The 12,731-nt window shown below is 42.5% G+C and overlaps 7 non-coding genes across 7 annotated transcripts; all 7 read left to right on the top strand.

Annotated features, from left to right (window-relative positions):
* The first annotated feature begins 9,315 nt into the window (after window positions 1–9,315).
* On the top strand, window positions 9,316–9,388 carry trnaq-cug. The gene has a single exon. It is a non-coding gene; the product is annotated as a tRNA-Gln (tRNA).
* Window positions 9,389–9,867: 479 nt separating this feature from the next.
* trnak-cuu lies at window positions 9,868–9,940 on the top strand. The gene has a single exon. It is a non-coding gene; the product is annotated as a tRNA-Lys (tRNA).
* Window positions 9,941–10,937: 997 nt separating this feature from the next.
* Window positions 10,938–11,010, top strand: trnak-cuu. Its single transcript has one exon. It is a non-coding gene; the product is annotated as a tRNA-Lys (tRNA).
* A 473-nt stretch (window positions 11,011–11,483) lies between these two features.
* On the top strand, window positions 11,484–11,556 carry trnak-cuu. Its single transcript has one exon. It is a non-coding gene; the product is annotated as a tRNA-Lys (tRNA).
* Window positions 11,557–11,651: 95 nt separating this feature from the next.
* Window positions 11,652–11,725, top strand: trnat-ugu. The gene has a single exon. It is a non-coding gene; the product is annotated as a tRNA-Thr (tRNA).
* Window positions 11,726–12,035: 310 nt separating this feature from the next.
* trnak-cuu lies at window positions 12,036–12,108 on the top strand. Its single transcript has one exon. It is a non-coding gene; the product is annotated as a tRNA-Lys (tRNA).
* A 95-nt stretch (window positions 12,109–12,203) lies between these two features.
* trnat-ugu lies at window positions 12,204–12,277 on the top strand. Its single transcript has one exon. It is a non-coding gene; the product is annotated as a tRNA-Thr (tRNA).
* The last annotated feature ends 454 nt before the right edge of the window (window positions 12,278–12,731 follow it).

The following is a 12,731-nucleotide window of genomic DNA, read 5'->3' on the forward strand; positions in this document are numbered from 1 at the left end:
GCACTCTAGCAAACTTCAGAAGGGCCTGGACATGTACTGGCTTAAGCAGGGGGACACGTCTTGCACTGCAGGATTTGAGTCCCTGGCGGCATAGTGTGTTACTGATGGTAGGCTTTGTTACTTTGGTCCCAGCTCTCTGCAGGACATTCACTAGGTCCCCCCGTGTTGTTCTGGGATTTTTTGCTCACCGTTCTTGTGATCATTTTGACCCCACAGGGTGAGATCTTGCGTGGAGCCCCAGATCGAGGGAGATTATCAGTGGTCTTGTATGTCTTCCATTTCCTAATAATTGCTCCCACAGTTGATTTCTTCAAACCAAGCTGCTTACCTATTGCAGATTCAGTCTTCCCAGCCTGGTGCAGGTCTACAATTTTGTTTCTGGTGTCCTTTGACAGTTCTTTGGTCTTGGCCATAGTGGAGTTTGGAGTGTGACTGTTTGAGGTTGTGGACAGGTGTCTTTTATACTGATAACAAGTTCAAACAGGTGCCATTAATACAGGTAACGTGTGGGGGACAGAGGAGCCTCTTAAACAAGAAGTTACAGGTCTGTGAGAGCCAGAAATCTTGCTTGTTTGTAGGTGACCAAATACTTATTTTCCACCATAATTTGCAAATAAATTCATTAAAAATCCTACAATGTGATTTTCTGGAATTTTTTTTCTCAATTTGTCTGTCATAGTTGACGTGTACCTATGATGAAAATTACAGGCCTCTCTCATCTTTTTAAGTGGGAGAACTTGCACAATTGGTGGCTGACTAAATACTTTCTTTCCCCACTGTATATCTGAAGTACAAAGTATCAATCATGTTCATTCTGTTTTACCTTTTCATAACACATTATAAAACATATCAATTAATACTTAAACATGGTTTAAACATGTCATCCATAACCCATTCTCAACCACATACATTTAAGCATTTATCATTTACCATCCTCCCTGGCCCTTGAGATTATGTGCATGTGGCTATGTGTCAGGTCATAAGCACAAACAAATGATAACACTAGTTCCATTGTTACACCAATCTCCACACAGCCACCACAAGGAGTTGTATATCCATCACATGTCATTGACATACCCAGACCAGCTGCAGGGAGTTATGAAAAACACATAAATGTCTCTGCTCTGTATTAACCCTTCAACTGGTTCTCAATCCATAAACATTTACAGTGAGGGAAAAAAGTATTTGATCCCCTGCTGATTTTGTACGTTTGCCCACTGACAAAGAAATGATCAGTCTATAATTTTAATGGTAGGTTTATTTGAACATTGAGAGACAGAATAACAACAGAAAAATCCAGGAAAACTCATGTCAAAAATGTTATAAATTGATTTGCATTTTAATGAGGGAAATAAGTATTTGACCCCCTCTCAATCAGAAAGATCTCTGGCTCCCAGGTATCTTTTATACAGGTAACGAGCTGAGATTAGGAGCACACTCTTAAAGGGAGTGCTCCTAATCTCAGCTTGTTACCTGTATAAAAGACACCTGTCCACAGAAGCAATCAATCAATCAGATTCCAAACTTTCCACCATGGCCAAGACCAAAGAGCTCTCCAAGGATGTCAGGGACAAGATTGTAGACCTACACAAGGCTGGAATGGGCTACAAGACCATCGCCAAGCAGCTTGGTGAGAAGGTGACAACAGTTGGTGAGATTATTCGCAAATGGAAGAAACACAAAAGACCTGTCAATCTCCCTTGGCCTGGGGCTCCATGCAAGATCTCACCTCGTGGAGTTGCAATGATCATGAGAACGGTGAGGAATCAGCCCAGAACTACATCGGATGATCTTGTCAATGATCTCAAGGCAGCTGGGACCATAGTCACCAAGAAAACAATTGGTAACACACTACGCCGTGAAGGACTGAAATCCTGCAGCGCCCGCAAGGTCCCCCTGCTCAAGAAAGCACATATACATACCCGTCTGAAGTTTGCCAATGAACATCTGAATGATTCAGAGGAGAACTGGGTGAAAGTGTTGTGGTCAGATGAGACCAAAATGGAGCTCTTTGGCATCAACTCAACTCGCCGTGTTTGGAGGAGGAGGAATGCTGACTATGACCCCAAGAACACCATCCCCACCGTCAAACATGGAGGTGGAAACATTATGCTTTGGGGGTGTTTTTCTGCTAAGGGGACCTGACAACTTCACTGCATCAAAGGGACGATGGACAGGGCCATGTACCGTCAAGTCTTGGGTGAGAACCTCCTTCCCTCAGCCAGGGCATTGAAAATGGGTCGTGGATGGGTATTCCAGCATGACAATGACCCAAAACACATGGCAAAGGCAACAAAGGAGTGGCTCAAGAAGAAGCACATTAAGGTCCTGGAGTAGCCTAGCCAGTCTCCAGACCTTAATCCCATAGAAAATATGTGGAGTGAGCTGAAGGTTCGAGTTGCCAAACGTCAGCCTCAAAACCTTAATGACTTGGAGAAGATCTGCAAAGAGGAGTGGGACAAAATCCCTCCTGAGATGGGTGCAAACCTGGTGGCCAACTACAAGAAACGTCTGACCTCTGATTGCCAACAAGGGTTTTGCCACCAAGTACTAAGTCATGTTTTGCAGAGGGGTCAAATACTTATTTCCCTCATTAAAATGCAAATCAATTTATAACATTTCTGACATGTGTTTTTCTTGATTTTGTTGTTGTTATTCTGTCTCTCACTGTTCAAATAAACCTACCATTAAAATTATAGACTGATCATTTCTTTGTCAGTGGGCAAACATACAAAATCAGCAGGGGATCAAATACTTTTTTCCCTCACTGTAAGGTATATAGGTGTTTCATTCTACCATATATTCCCCTCTGTTGGGACTCTATAAATCCCAACCAATAAAACAACAACAATATTGCCTATTAAACCAAAAATAATAACTCAACTTAAAATGACAACCCTTGAGCATATCTTTACTTAACTGTATCCCATAACACTATTCAAGGAATACCTCTCCTTCAGGACTAACTCTCTCACTTCATCCATGTCCTGTTTGGACTAATATAAATATAGGATTTTTTCCTATATTCAATTATATCTAACCCCCTAATTCAGCATGCCTCTAGAATTTATAGTGCGGGTGATCAGGTCACACTATAAAGCCAAGACAGATTTCAGAGGTCATTGAAATCATTCAATGAATTGTTTCATCCAATAGTATACTACTCATTAATAACCCTCAAGACATTTCATAAATGTTGTATCCCAAGTGTACAGTAAGCCTTAGTACAGCTCTTTTCAAAATAAATCACACATATTTACCTATCCCTCAGTAAATAAAACCCAAATTACATGTGTATGCCCCTTTAAGATATTTCACTTCCATCCCGTCAAAAAACCCAAAATAGAAATAAAAATCCTATACAGCTAACATTTCATACTAAGTAGTTTGTTTGTGGTTATTCGAACACCATATAGTAAAACAATAAACAAACAAAAAATGGCCAGGCCTTATTTATTTTGGTAGCTCCCTATGACAACCTAAAAATAAAACTACTTAATTTTACTAACTAGTTCCACCCTAGCCTACAGACTTTTTTAACATCCCAATGAGATATAAAGAAATCCCCATGTTCCTGGAAGAGAAAGTATACATGTCGTTAACATATAATCAACAATCCAAAGATAGTAATTACACACAAAACATCATACATATATCCCCAGTCCTATCTCATCAACAATCATTCGTATCAATCTCACTCCTCAGAACTACTCCATAAAAAGATTATATCAAACCTTTGAAAAATTAAAACCACTCAAAATTCCTCTGAGTTTACAATGATTATATCCTCTTTAAATCCCACCATGATTATTGAACCCCTACATCTGCTCCTTGTGATCCCATATCAAATAAAGCATTATCATTTACATGATCAACAACCTAGGAAATATCAGTTACCCCTTTTATTGTTCCTAAATTCCCTCCAAATGTCAAATTCCATACATTATCCAATACAATCACGTACACCTCTTAAGTAAGACTAGATATCTTAACCTCAGCATCGATTTAAAATTGTTTGACATGTCGTGTCCTACTTTACCCCTAACATAATATTATAGGAGACTCCCATCAATCCTGGAAAAAAAGACTCCCACTTAGAAGACACTAGATAATAAAACGTTTTATTAAGTTAACTACACCTTCCACTCTAAACCTATAACCCCTTTTTAGTAATTTAAACATCGCAAACTGTTGCATTGATGTTTTTTTAAATATAAACCTATTGTTTCATAATCCAAAACCCATAAAAAGATGTCTACTTAATCCATCAGGCCAACAGCAACAACTACCTCCCATCGTTCAACGTACTATAAACAGATTATCGTTATTTGAAGTAATAAACCATCGTCATAACTCACCCCTGTTTAAACAAACTATATAATGTCATAATAAAATGATAAATTATCAAATATCGTTCCTTATTCAACTATCGAGACATGTTCTTCATTAGTAAATTGTCTCCACAAAGCAATACTACCTAATAACATATTATCATTCTCCTAAATAGAAATAATTACTTCTATTAAACAATCCCATTCAACATCAAGTCAACCTGTCCCATCACCCAATTAACTTACTTATTTTTTAAACCCTCTACAATATCTATCATACTCTACCGCTAATTTTCCTCATAACGGTACCTCAACAGATGACAAATTATTTTACATTTATAGTAAAAACCAATAAAACATCAAATTCACCGATATGCAATTTTAATTACTATGTTATCCTATCCGACATGGATTGGTAGGACAACATCTTTCCTATAATAGTATCAATGAAACCAGTAATTCACGTCAATAGCATCAATGTAAAATATTTGCTTTCTGTCCCTTACTGGATTCGAACCAGGGACCCTCTGCACACATCGACAACACTCACCATTGAAGCACCGTCACCCGTCGCTCCACAAAAGCTGCGGCCCTTGAAAGGCAGCTATTTCCAGTTCATAGAGCAAGTGACGTCACCCAATGAAAACCGCACTAGCTCTCACCGCTAACTAGCTAGCAATTTCCTGCCGATAATATTCAACCTCCTACGACTTCCTACAAAATACGCGATCCTTGTACACCTAACGTAACCCATAATGTCCCTTATAGCGCTTTCACGTTTCAGCAAGCCCCAATGTTTAACACCCGCAGACAAAAATGGAAATTCTTCCATTTTTACTAGCAGACCTAATAAAACACACTTTCAAACAGCGTTCTGCATTTACCTCTATCATAGGGTTTAAAAACGAACTTAACAACATTAACCATCCTAAATTGCCGTAGTAACGTCATGTTTGGTTCAGTTTATCTATTACCATATAAGACATTCACTTCTCCATGTGTCATAAACTATATCCTATTTCTCTTGTAATCAACTAAAATCATAGCCACGCAATTAAACCATCACTCCGCCATTATCAGAATGAATGAGATCTATTCAACTATCCTTTCTAAGTAAGCTACAAGTAACACCAAACACTTGCTGTAGTTTACCATCATATATTGAAATCATCCATTTATCACGATTTTATTTGTAGACATATTCCACCATTGTCACTCGTTTAAACTAGCAAAACCTTATTCAATGGATTAAAATGTGCTAATTTTCTGGACTAGAAATAGACAGTAGCAGGTCAATAATAGCTGTCCTCCAGCTAAGCCTCAAACTTACAACTTCGAAATCACTCTTCTGTATAACTAACTAGAGCTAAAAGTTTTTACCACTCAAAGCACTCTCTTGCTGATCACCAGACTTTGCACAAAGCATTACTCTCCTAATCTCAGGGTTGTAGGTTCGAGGCCCAAACAGACACTCTGACTCACCTTGCAAACTGCAATCCAGGTACGAATGTCAGGTAAATCCAAAGCAGGCGTTTGAATGAACAGCCTGACTAGCTCAGTAGGTAGAGCATGAGACTCTTAATCTCAGGGTAATGGGTTCGAGCCCCACGTTGGGTGTGAACTTTTCTCTTGCTAGTAACCAACTCACATTACAATCTGCCCTCCACATGCTCTGTAGAGCGGGATTGCCAACGTGCATTGCAAACTCGTCGGGCGCTGTGGCTTAGCAGGTGAAAGCGCCTGTCTTGTAAACAGGAGATCCTGCGTTCGACTCCCATCAGGGATTGTAATGGATTGAACTTTGCTATTTTTCTGGACTAGAAATAGACAGTAGCAGGTCAATAATAGCTGTCCTCCAGCTAAGCCTCAAACTTACAACTTCGAAATCACTCTTCTGTATAACTAACTAGAGCTAAAAGTTTTTACCACTCAAAGCATTCTCTTGCTGATCACCAGACTTTTCACAAAGCAAAACTCTCCTAATCTCAGGGTTGTAGGTTCGAAGCGAAAACAGACACTCTGATTCACCTTGCAAACTGAAATCCAGGTACGAATGTCAGGTAAATCCAAAGCAGGCGTTTGAATGAACAGCCTGACTAGCTCAGTAGGTAGAGCATGAGAATCTTAATCTCAGGGTAATGGGTTCGAGCCCCACGTTGGGTGTGAACTTTTCTCTTGCTAGTAACCAACTCACATTACAATCTGCCCTCCACATGCTCTGTAGAGCGGGATTGCCAACGTGCATTGCAAACTTGTCGGGCGCTGTGGCTTAGCAGGTGAAAGCGCCCGTCTTGTAAACAGGAGATCCTGGGATTGATTCCCAGCAGCGCCTGTGATTGTAATGGATTGAACTTTGCTATTTTTCTGGACTGATAATATGACAGTAGCAGGTCAATAATAGCTGTCCTCCAGCTAAGCCTCAAACTTACAACTTCGAAATTTATCTCTTCTGTATAACTAACTAGAGCTAAAAGTTTTTACCACTCAAAGCACTCTCTTGCTGATCACCAGACTTTGCACAAAGCATTACTCTCCTAATCTCAGGGTTGTAGGTTCGAGGCCCAAACAGACACTCTGACTCATCTTGCAAACTGCAATCCAGGTACGAATGTCAGGTAAATCCAAAGCAGGCGTTTGAATGAACAGCCTGACTAGCTCAGTCGGTAGAGCATGAGACTCTTAATCTCAGGGTAATGGGTTCGAGCCCCACGTTGGGTGTGAACTTTTCTCTTGCTAGTAACCAACTCACATTACAATCTGCCCTCCACATGCTCTGTAGAGCGGGATTGCCAACGTGCATTGCAAACTTGTCGGGCGCTGTGGCTTAGCAGGTGAAAGCACCTGTCTTGTAAACAGGAGATCCTGGGTTCAACTCCGAGCAGCGCCTGTGATTGAACTTTGCTATTTTTCTGGACTAGAAATAGACAGTAGCAGGTCAATAATAGCTGTGCTGCAGCTAAGCCTCAAACTTACAACTTCGAAATCACTCTTCTGTATAACTAACTCAATCAATTTTATTTTATATAGCCCTTCTTACATCAGCTAATATCTCGAAGTGCTGTACAGAAACCCAGCCTAAAACCCCAAACAGCTAGTAATGCAGGTGTAGAAGCACGGTGGCTAGGAAAAACTCCCTAGAAAGGCGAAAACCTAGGAAGACTTGTCGGAGCTAAAAGTTTTTACCACTCAAAGCACTCTCTTGCTGATCACCAGTCTTTTCACAAAGCATGACTCTCCTAATTTCAGGGTTGTAGGTTCGAGGCGAAAACAGACACTCTGATTCACCTTGCAAACTGAAATCCAGGTACGAATGTAAGGTAAATCCAAAGCAGGAGTTTGAATGAACAGCCTGACTAGCTCAGTAGGTAGAGCATGAGACTCTTAATCTCAGGGTAATGGGTTCGAGCCCCACGTTGGGTGTGAACTTTTCTCTTGCTAGTAACCAACTCACATTACAATCTGCCCTCCACATATTCTGTAGAGCGGGATTGCCAACGTGCATTGCAAACTTGTCGGGCGCTGTGGCTTAGCAGGTTAAAGCACCTGTCTTGTAAACAGGAGATCCTGTGTTCAACTCCCAGCAGCGCCTGTGATTGAACTTTGCTATTTTTCAGGACTAGAAATAGACAGTAGCAGGTCAATAATAGCTGTCCTCCAGCTAAGCCTCAAACTTACAACTTTGAAAGCACTCTTCTATATAACTAACTAGAGCTAAAAGTTTTAACTACTCAAAGCACTCTCTTGCTGATCACCAGACTTTGCACAAAGCATTACTCTCCTAATCTCAGGGTTGTAGGTTCGAGGCCCAAACATACACTCTGACTCACCTTGCAAACTGCAATCCAGGTACGAATGTCAGGTAAATCCAAAGCAGGAGCTTGAATACACAGCCTGACTAGCTCAGTCGGTAGAGCATGAGACTCTTAATCTCAGGGTCATGGGTTTGAGCCCCACGTTGGGCGTGAACTTTTCTGTTGCGCGTAACCAACTCACATTACAATCTGCCCTCCGCATGCTCTGTAGAGCGGGCTTGCCAACGTGCATTGGAAACTTGTCGGGCGCTGTGGCTTAGCAGGTGAAAGCGCCTGTCTTGTAAACAGGAGATCCTTGGTTTGACTCCCAGCAGCGCCTGTGATTGTAATGGATTGAACTTTGCTATTTTTCTGGACTAGAAATAGACAGTAGCAGGTCAATAATAGCTGTCCTCCAGCTAAGCCTCAAACTTACAACTTCGAAATCACTCTTCTGTATAACTAACTAGTGCTAAAAGTTTTTACCACTCAAAGCACTCTCTTGCTGATCACCAGACTTTTCACAAAGCATGACTCTCCTAATCTCAGGGTTGTAGGTTCGAGGCGAAAACAGACACTCTGATTCACCTTGCAAACTGAAATCCAGGTACGAATGTCAGGTAAATCCAAAGCAGGAGCTTGAATGAACAGCCAGACTAGCTCAGTCGGTAGAGCATGAGACTCTTAATCTCAGGGTCATGGGTTTGAGCCCCACGTTGGGCGTGAACTTTTCTCTTGCGCGTAACCAACTCACATTACAATCTGCCCTCCACATGCTCTGTAGAACTGGATTGCCAACATGCATTGCAAATTTGTCGTGCGCTGTGGCTTAGCAGATGAAAGCGCCTGTCTTGTAAACCGGAGATCCTGGGTTTGACTCCCAGCAGCGCCTGTGATCATAATGGATTAAAATGTGCTGATTTTCAGGACTAGAAATAGACAGTAGCAGGTCAATAATAGCTGTCCTCCAGCTAAGCCTCAAACTTACAACTTCGAAATCACTCTTCTGTATAACTAACTAGAGCTAAAAGTTTAAAGCACTCTCTTGCTGATCACCAGACTTTTCACAAAGCATGACTCTCCTAATTTCAGGGTTGTAGGTTCGAGGCGAAAACAGACACTCTGATTCACCCTCCAAACTGAAATCCAGGTACGAATGTCAGGTAAATCCAAAGCAGGAGCTTGAATGAACAGCCTGACTAGCTCATTCGGTAGAGCATGAGACTCTGAATCTCAGGGTCATGGGTTTGAGCCCCACGTTGGGTGTGAACTTTTCTCTTGCGCTTAACCAACTCACATTACAATCTGCCCTCCACATGCTCTGTAGAGCGGGATTGCCAACGTGCATTGAACACTTGTCGGGTGCTGTGGCTTTGCAGGTGAAAGTGCCTGTCTTGTAAACAGGAGATTCTGGGTTCGACTCCCAGCAGCGCCTGTGATTGTAATGGATTGAACTTTGCTATTTTTCTGGACTAGAAATAGACAGTAGCAGGTCAATAATAGCTGTCCTCCAGCTAAGCCTCAAACTTACAACTTCGAAAGCACTCTTCTGTATAACTAACTAGGGCTAAAAGTTTTAACCACTCAAAGCACTCTCTTGCTGATCACCAGACTTTGCACAAAGCATTACTCTCCTAATCTCAGGGTTGTAGGTTCGAGGCCCAAACAGACACTCTGACTCACCTTGCAAACTGCAATCCAGGTACGAATGTCAGGTAAATCCAAAGCAGGAGTTTGAATGTATAGCCTGACTAGCTCAGTCGGTAGAGCGTGAGACTCTTAATCTCAGGGTCGTGGGTTCGAGCCCCACGTTGGGCGTGATCTTATCTCTGGAGCGTAACCAACTCACATTACAATCTGCGCTCCACATGCTCTATAGAGCGGGCTTGCAAACTTGTCGGGCGCTGTGGCTTAGCAGGTGAAAGCGCCTGTCTTGTAAACAGGAGATCCTGGGTTCGACTCCCAGCAGTGATTGAACTTTGCTATTTTTCTGTACTAGAAATAGACAGTAGCAGGTCTATAATAGCTGTCCTCCAACTAAGCCTCAAACTTACAACTTCGAAATCACTCTTCTGTATAACTAACTAGAGCTAAAAGTTTTTACCACTCAAAGCACTCTCTTGCTGATCACCAGACTTTGCACAAAGCATTACTCTCCTAATCTCAGGGTTGTAGGTTCGAGGCCCAAACAGACACTCTGATTCACCTTGTAAACTGATATCCAGGTACGAATTTCAGGTAAATCCAAAGCAGGAGCTTGAATGAACAGCCTGACTAGCTCATTCGGTAGAGCATGAGACTCTTAATCTCAGGGTCATGGGTTCGAGCCCCAAGTTGGGTGTGAACTTTTCTCTTGCGTTTAACCAACTCACATTACAATCTGCCCTCCACATGCTCTGTAGAGCGGGATTGCCAACGTGCATTGCAAACTAGTCGGGCGCTGTGGCTTAGCAGGTGAAAGCGCCTGTCTTGTAAACAGGAAATCCTGGGTTTGACTACCAGCAGTGAATGTAATGGATCGAACTTTGCTATTTTTCTGGACTAATAATATGACAGTAGCAGGTCAATAATAGCTGTCCTCCAGCTAAGCCTCAAACGTACAACTTCGAAATCACTCTTCTGTATAACTAACTAGAGCTAAAAGTTTTTAGCTCTCAAAGCACTCTCTTGCTGATCACCAGACTTCGCACAAAGCATTACTCTCCTAATCTCAGGGTTGTAGGTTCGAGGCCCAAAGAGACATTCTGACTCACCTTGCAAACTGAAATCCAGGTACGAATGTCAGGTAAATCCAAAGCAGGAGTTTAAACGTGTAGCCTGACTAGCTCAGTCGGTAGAGCATGAGACTCTTAATCTCAGGGTAGTGGGTTCGAGCCCCACGTTGGGCGTGAACTTTTCTCTGGAGCGTAACCAACTCACATTACAATCTGCGCTCCACATGCTCTGTAGAGCGGGCTTGCCAACGTGCATTGCAAACTTGTCGGGCGCTGTGGCTTAGCAGGTGAAAGCGCCTGTCTTGTAAACAGGAGATCCTGGGTTAGACTCCCAGCAGTGATTGTAATGGATTGAACTTTGCTATTTTTCTGGACTAGAAATAGACAGTAGCAGGTCTATAATAGCTGTCCTCCAGCTAAGACTCAAACGTACAACTTCGAAATCACTCTTCTGTATAACTAACTAGAGCTAAACATTTTTACCACTCAAAGCACTCTCTTGCTGATCACCAGACTATGCACAAAGCATTACTCTCCTAATCTCAGGGTTGTAGGTTCGAGGCCCAAACAGACACTCTGACTCACCTTGCAAACTGCAATCCAGGTACAAATGTCAGGTAAATCCAAAGCAGGAGTTTGAATTTATAGCCTGACTAGCTCAGTCGGTAGAGCATGAGACTCTTAATCTCAGGGTCGTGGGTTCGAGCCCCACGTTGGGTGTGAATTTATCTCTTGCGCTTAACCAACTCACATTACAATCTGCGCTCTGCATGCTCTATAGAGCGGGCTTGCCAACGTGCATTGCGAACTTGTCGGGGGCTGTGGCTTAGCAGGTGAAAGCGTCTGTCTTGTAAACAGGAGATCCTGGGTTCGACTCCCAGCAGCGCCTGTGATCATAATGGATTAAAATGTGCTAATTTTCAGGACTAGAAATAGACAGTAGCAGGTCAATAATAGCTGTCCTCCAGCTAAGCCTCAAACTTAGAACTTTGAAAGCACTCTTCTGTATAACTAACTAGAGCTAAAAGTTTTAACCACTCAAAGCACTCTCTTGCTGATCACCAGACTTTGCACAAAGCATTACTCTCCTAATCTCAGGGTTGTAGGTTCGAGGCCCAAACAGACACTCTGACTCACCTTGCAAACTGCAATCCAGGTACGAATGTCAGGTAAATCCAAAGCAGGAGTTTGAATGTATAGCCTGACTAGCTCAGACGGTAGAGCATGAGACTCTTAATCTCAGGGTCGTGGGTTCGAGCCCCACGTTGGGTGTGAACTTATCTCTTGCGCGTAACCAACTCACATTACAATCTGCGCTCCGCATGCTCTGTAGAGCGGGCTTGCCAACGTGCATTGCAAACTTGTCGGGGGCTGTGGCTTAGCAGGTGAAAGCGCCTGTCTTGTAAACAGGAGATCCTGGGTTCGACTCCCAGCAGCGCCTGTGATCATAATGGATTAAAATGTGCTGATTTTCAGAACTAGAAATAGACAGTAGCAGGTCAATAATAGCTGTCCTCCAGCTAAGCCTCAAACTTACAACTTTGAAAGCACTCTTCTGTATAACTAACTAGAGCTAAAAGTTTTAACCACTCAAAGCACTCTCTTGCTGATCACCAGACTTTGCACAAAGCATTACTCTCCTAATCTCAGGGTTGTAGGTTCGAGGCCCAAACAGACACTCTGACTCACCTTGCAAACTGCAATCCAGGTACGAATGTCAGGTAAATCCAAAGCAGGAGTTTGAATGTATAGCCTGACTAGCTCAGTCGGTAGAGCATGAGTCTCTTAATCTCAGGGTCGTGGTTTCGAGCCCCACGTTGGGTGTGAACTTTTCTCTGGAGCGTAACCAACTCACATTACAATCTGCGCTCCACATGCTCTGTAGAGCGGGCTTG

This window comes from Coregonus clupeaformis, chromosome 10 (genome assembly GCF_020615455.1).
Source record: "Coregonus clupeaformis isolate EN_2021a chromosome 10, ASM2061545v1, whole genome shotgun sequence".
Taxonomy (NCBI): domain Eukaryota; kingdom Metazoa; phylum Chordata; class Actinopteri; order Salmoniformes; family Salmonidae; genus Coregonus; species Coregonus clupeaformis.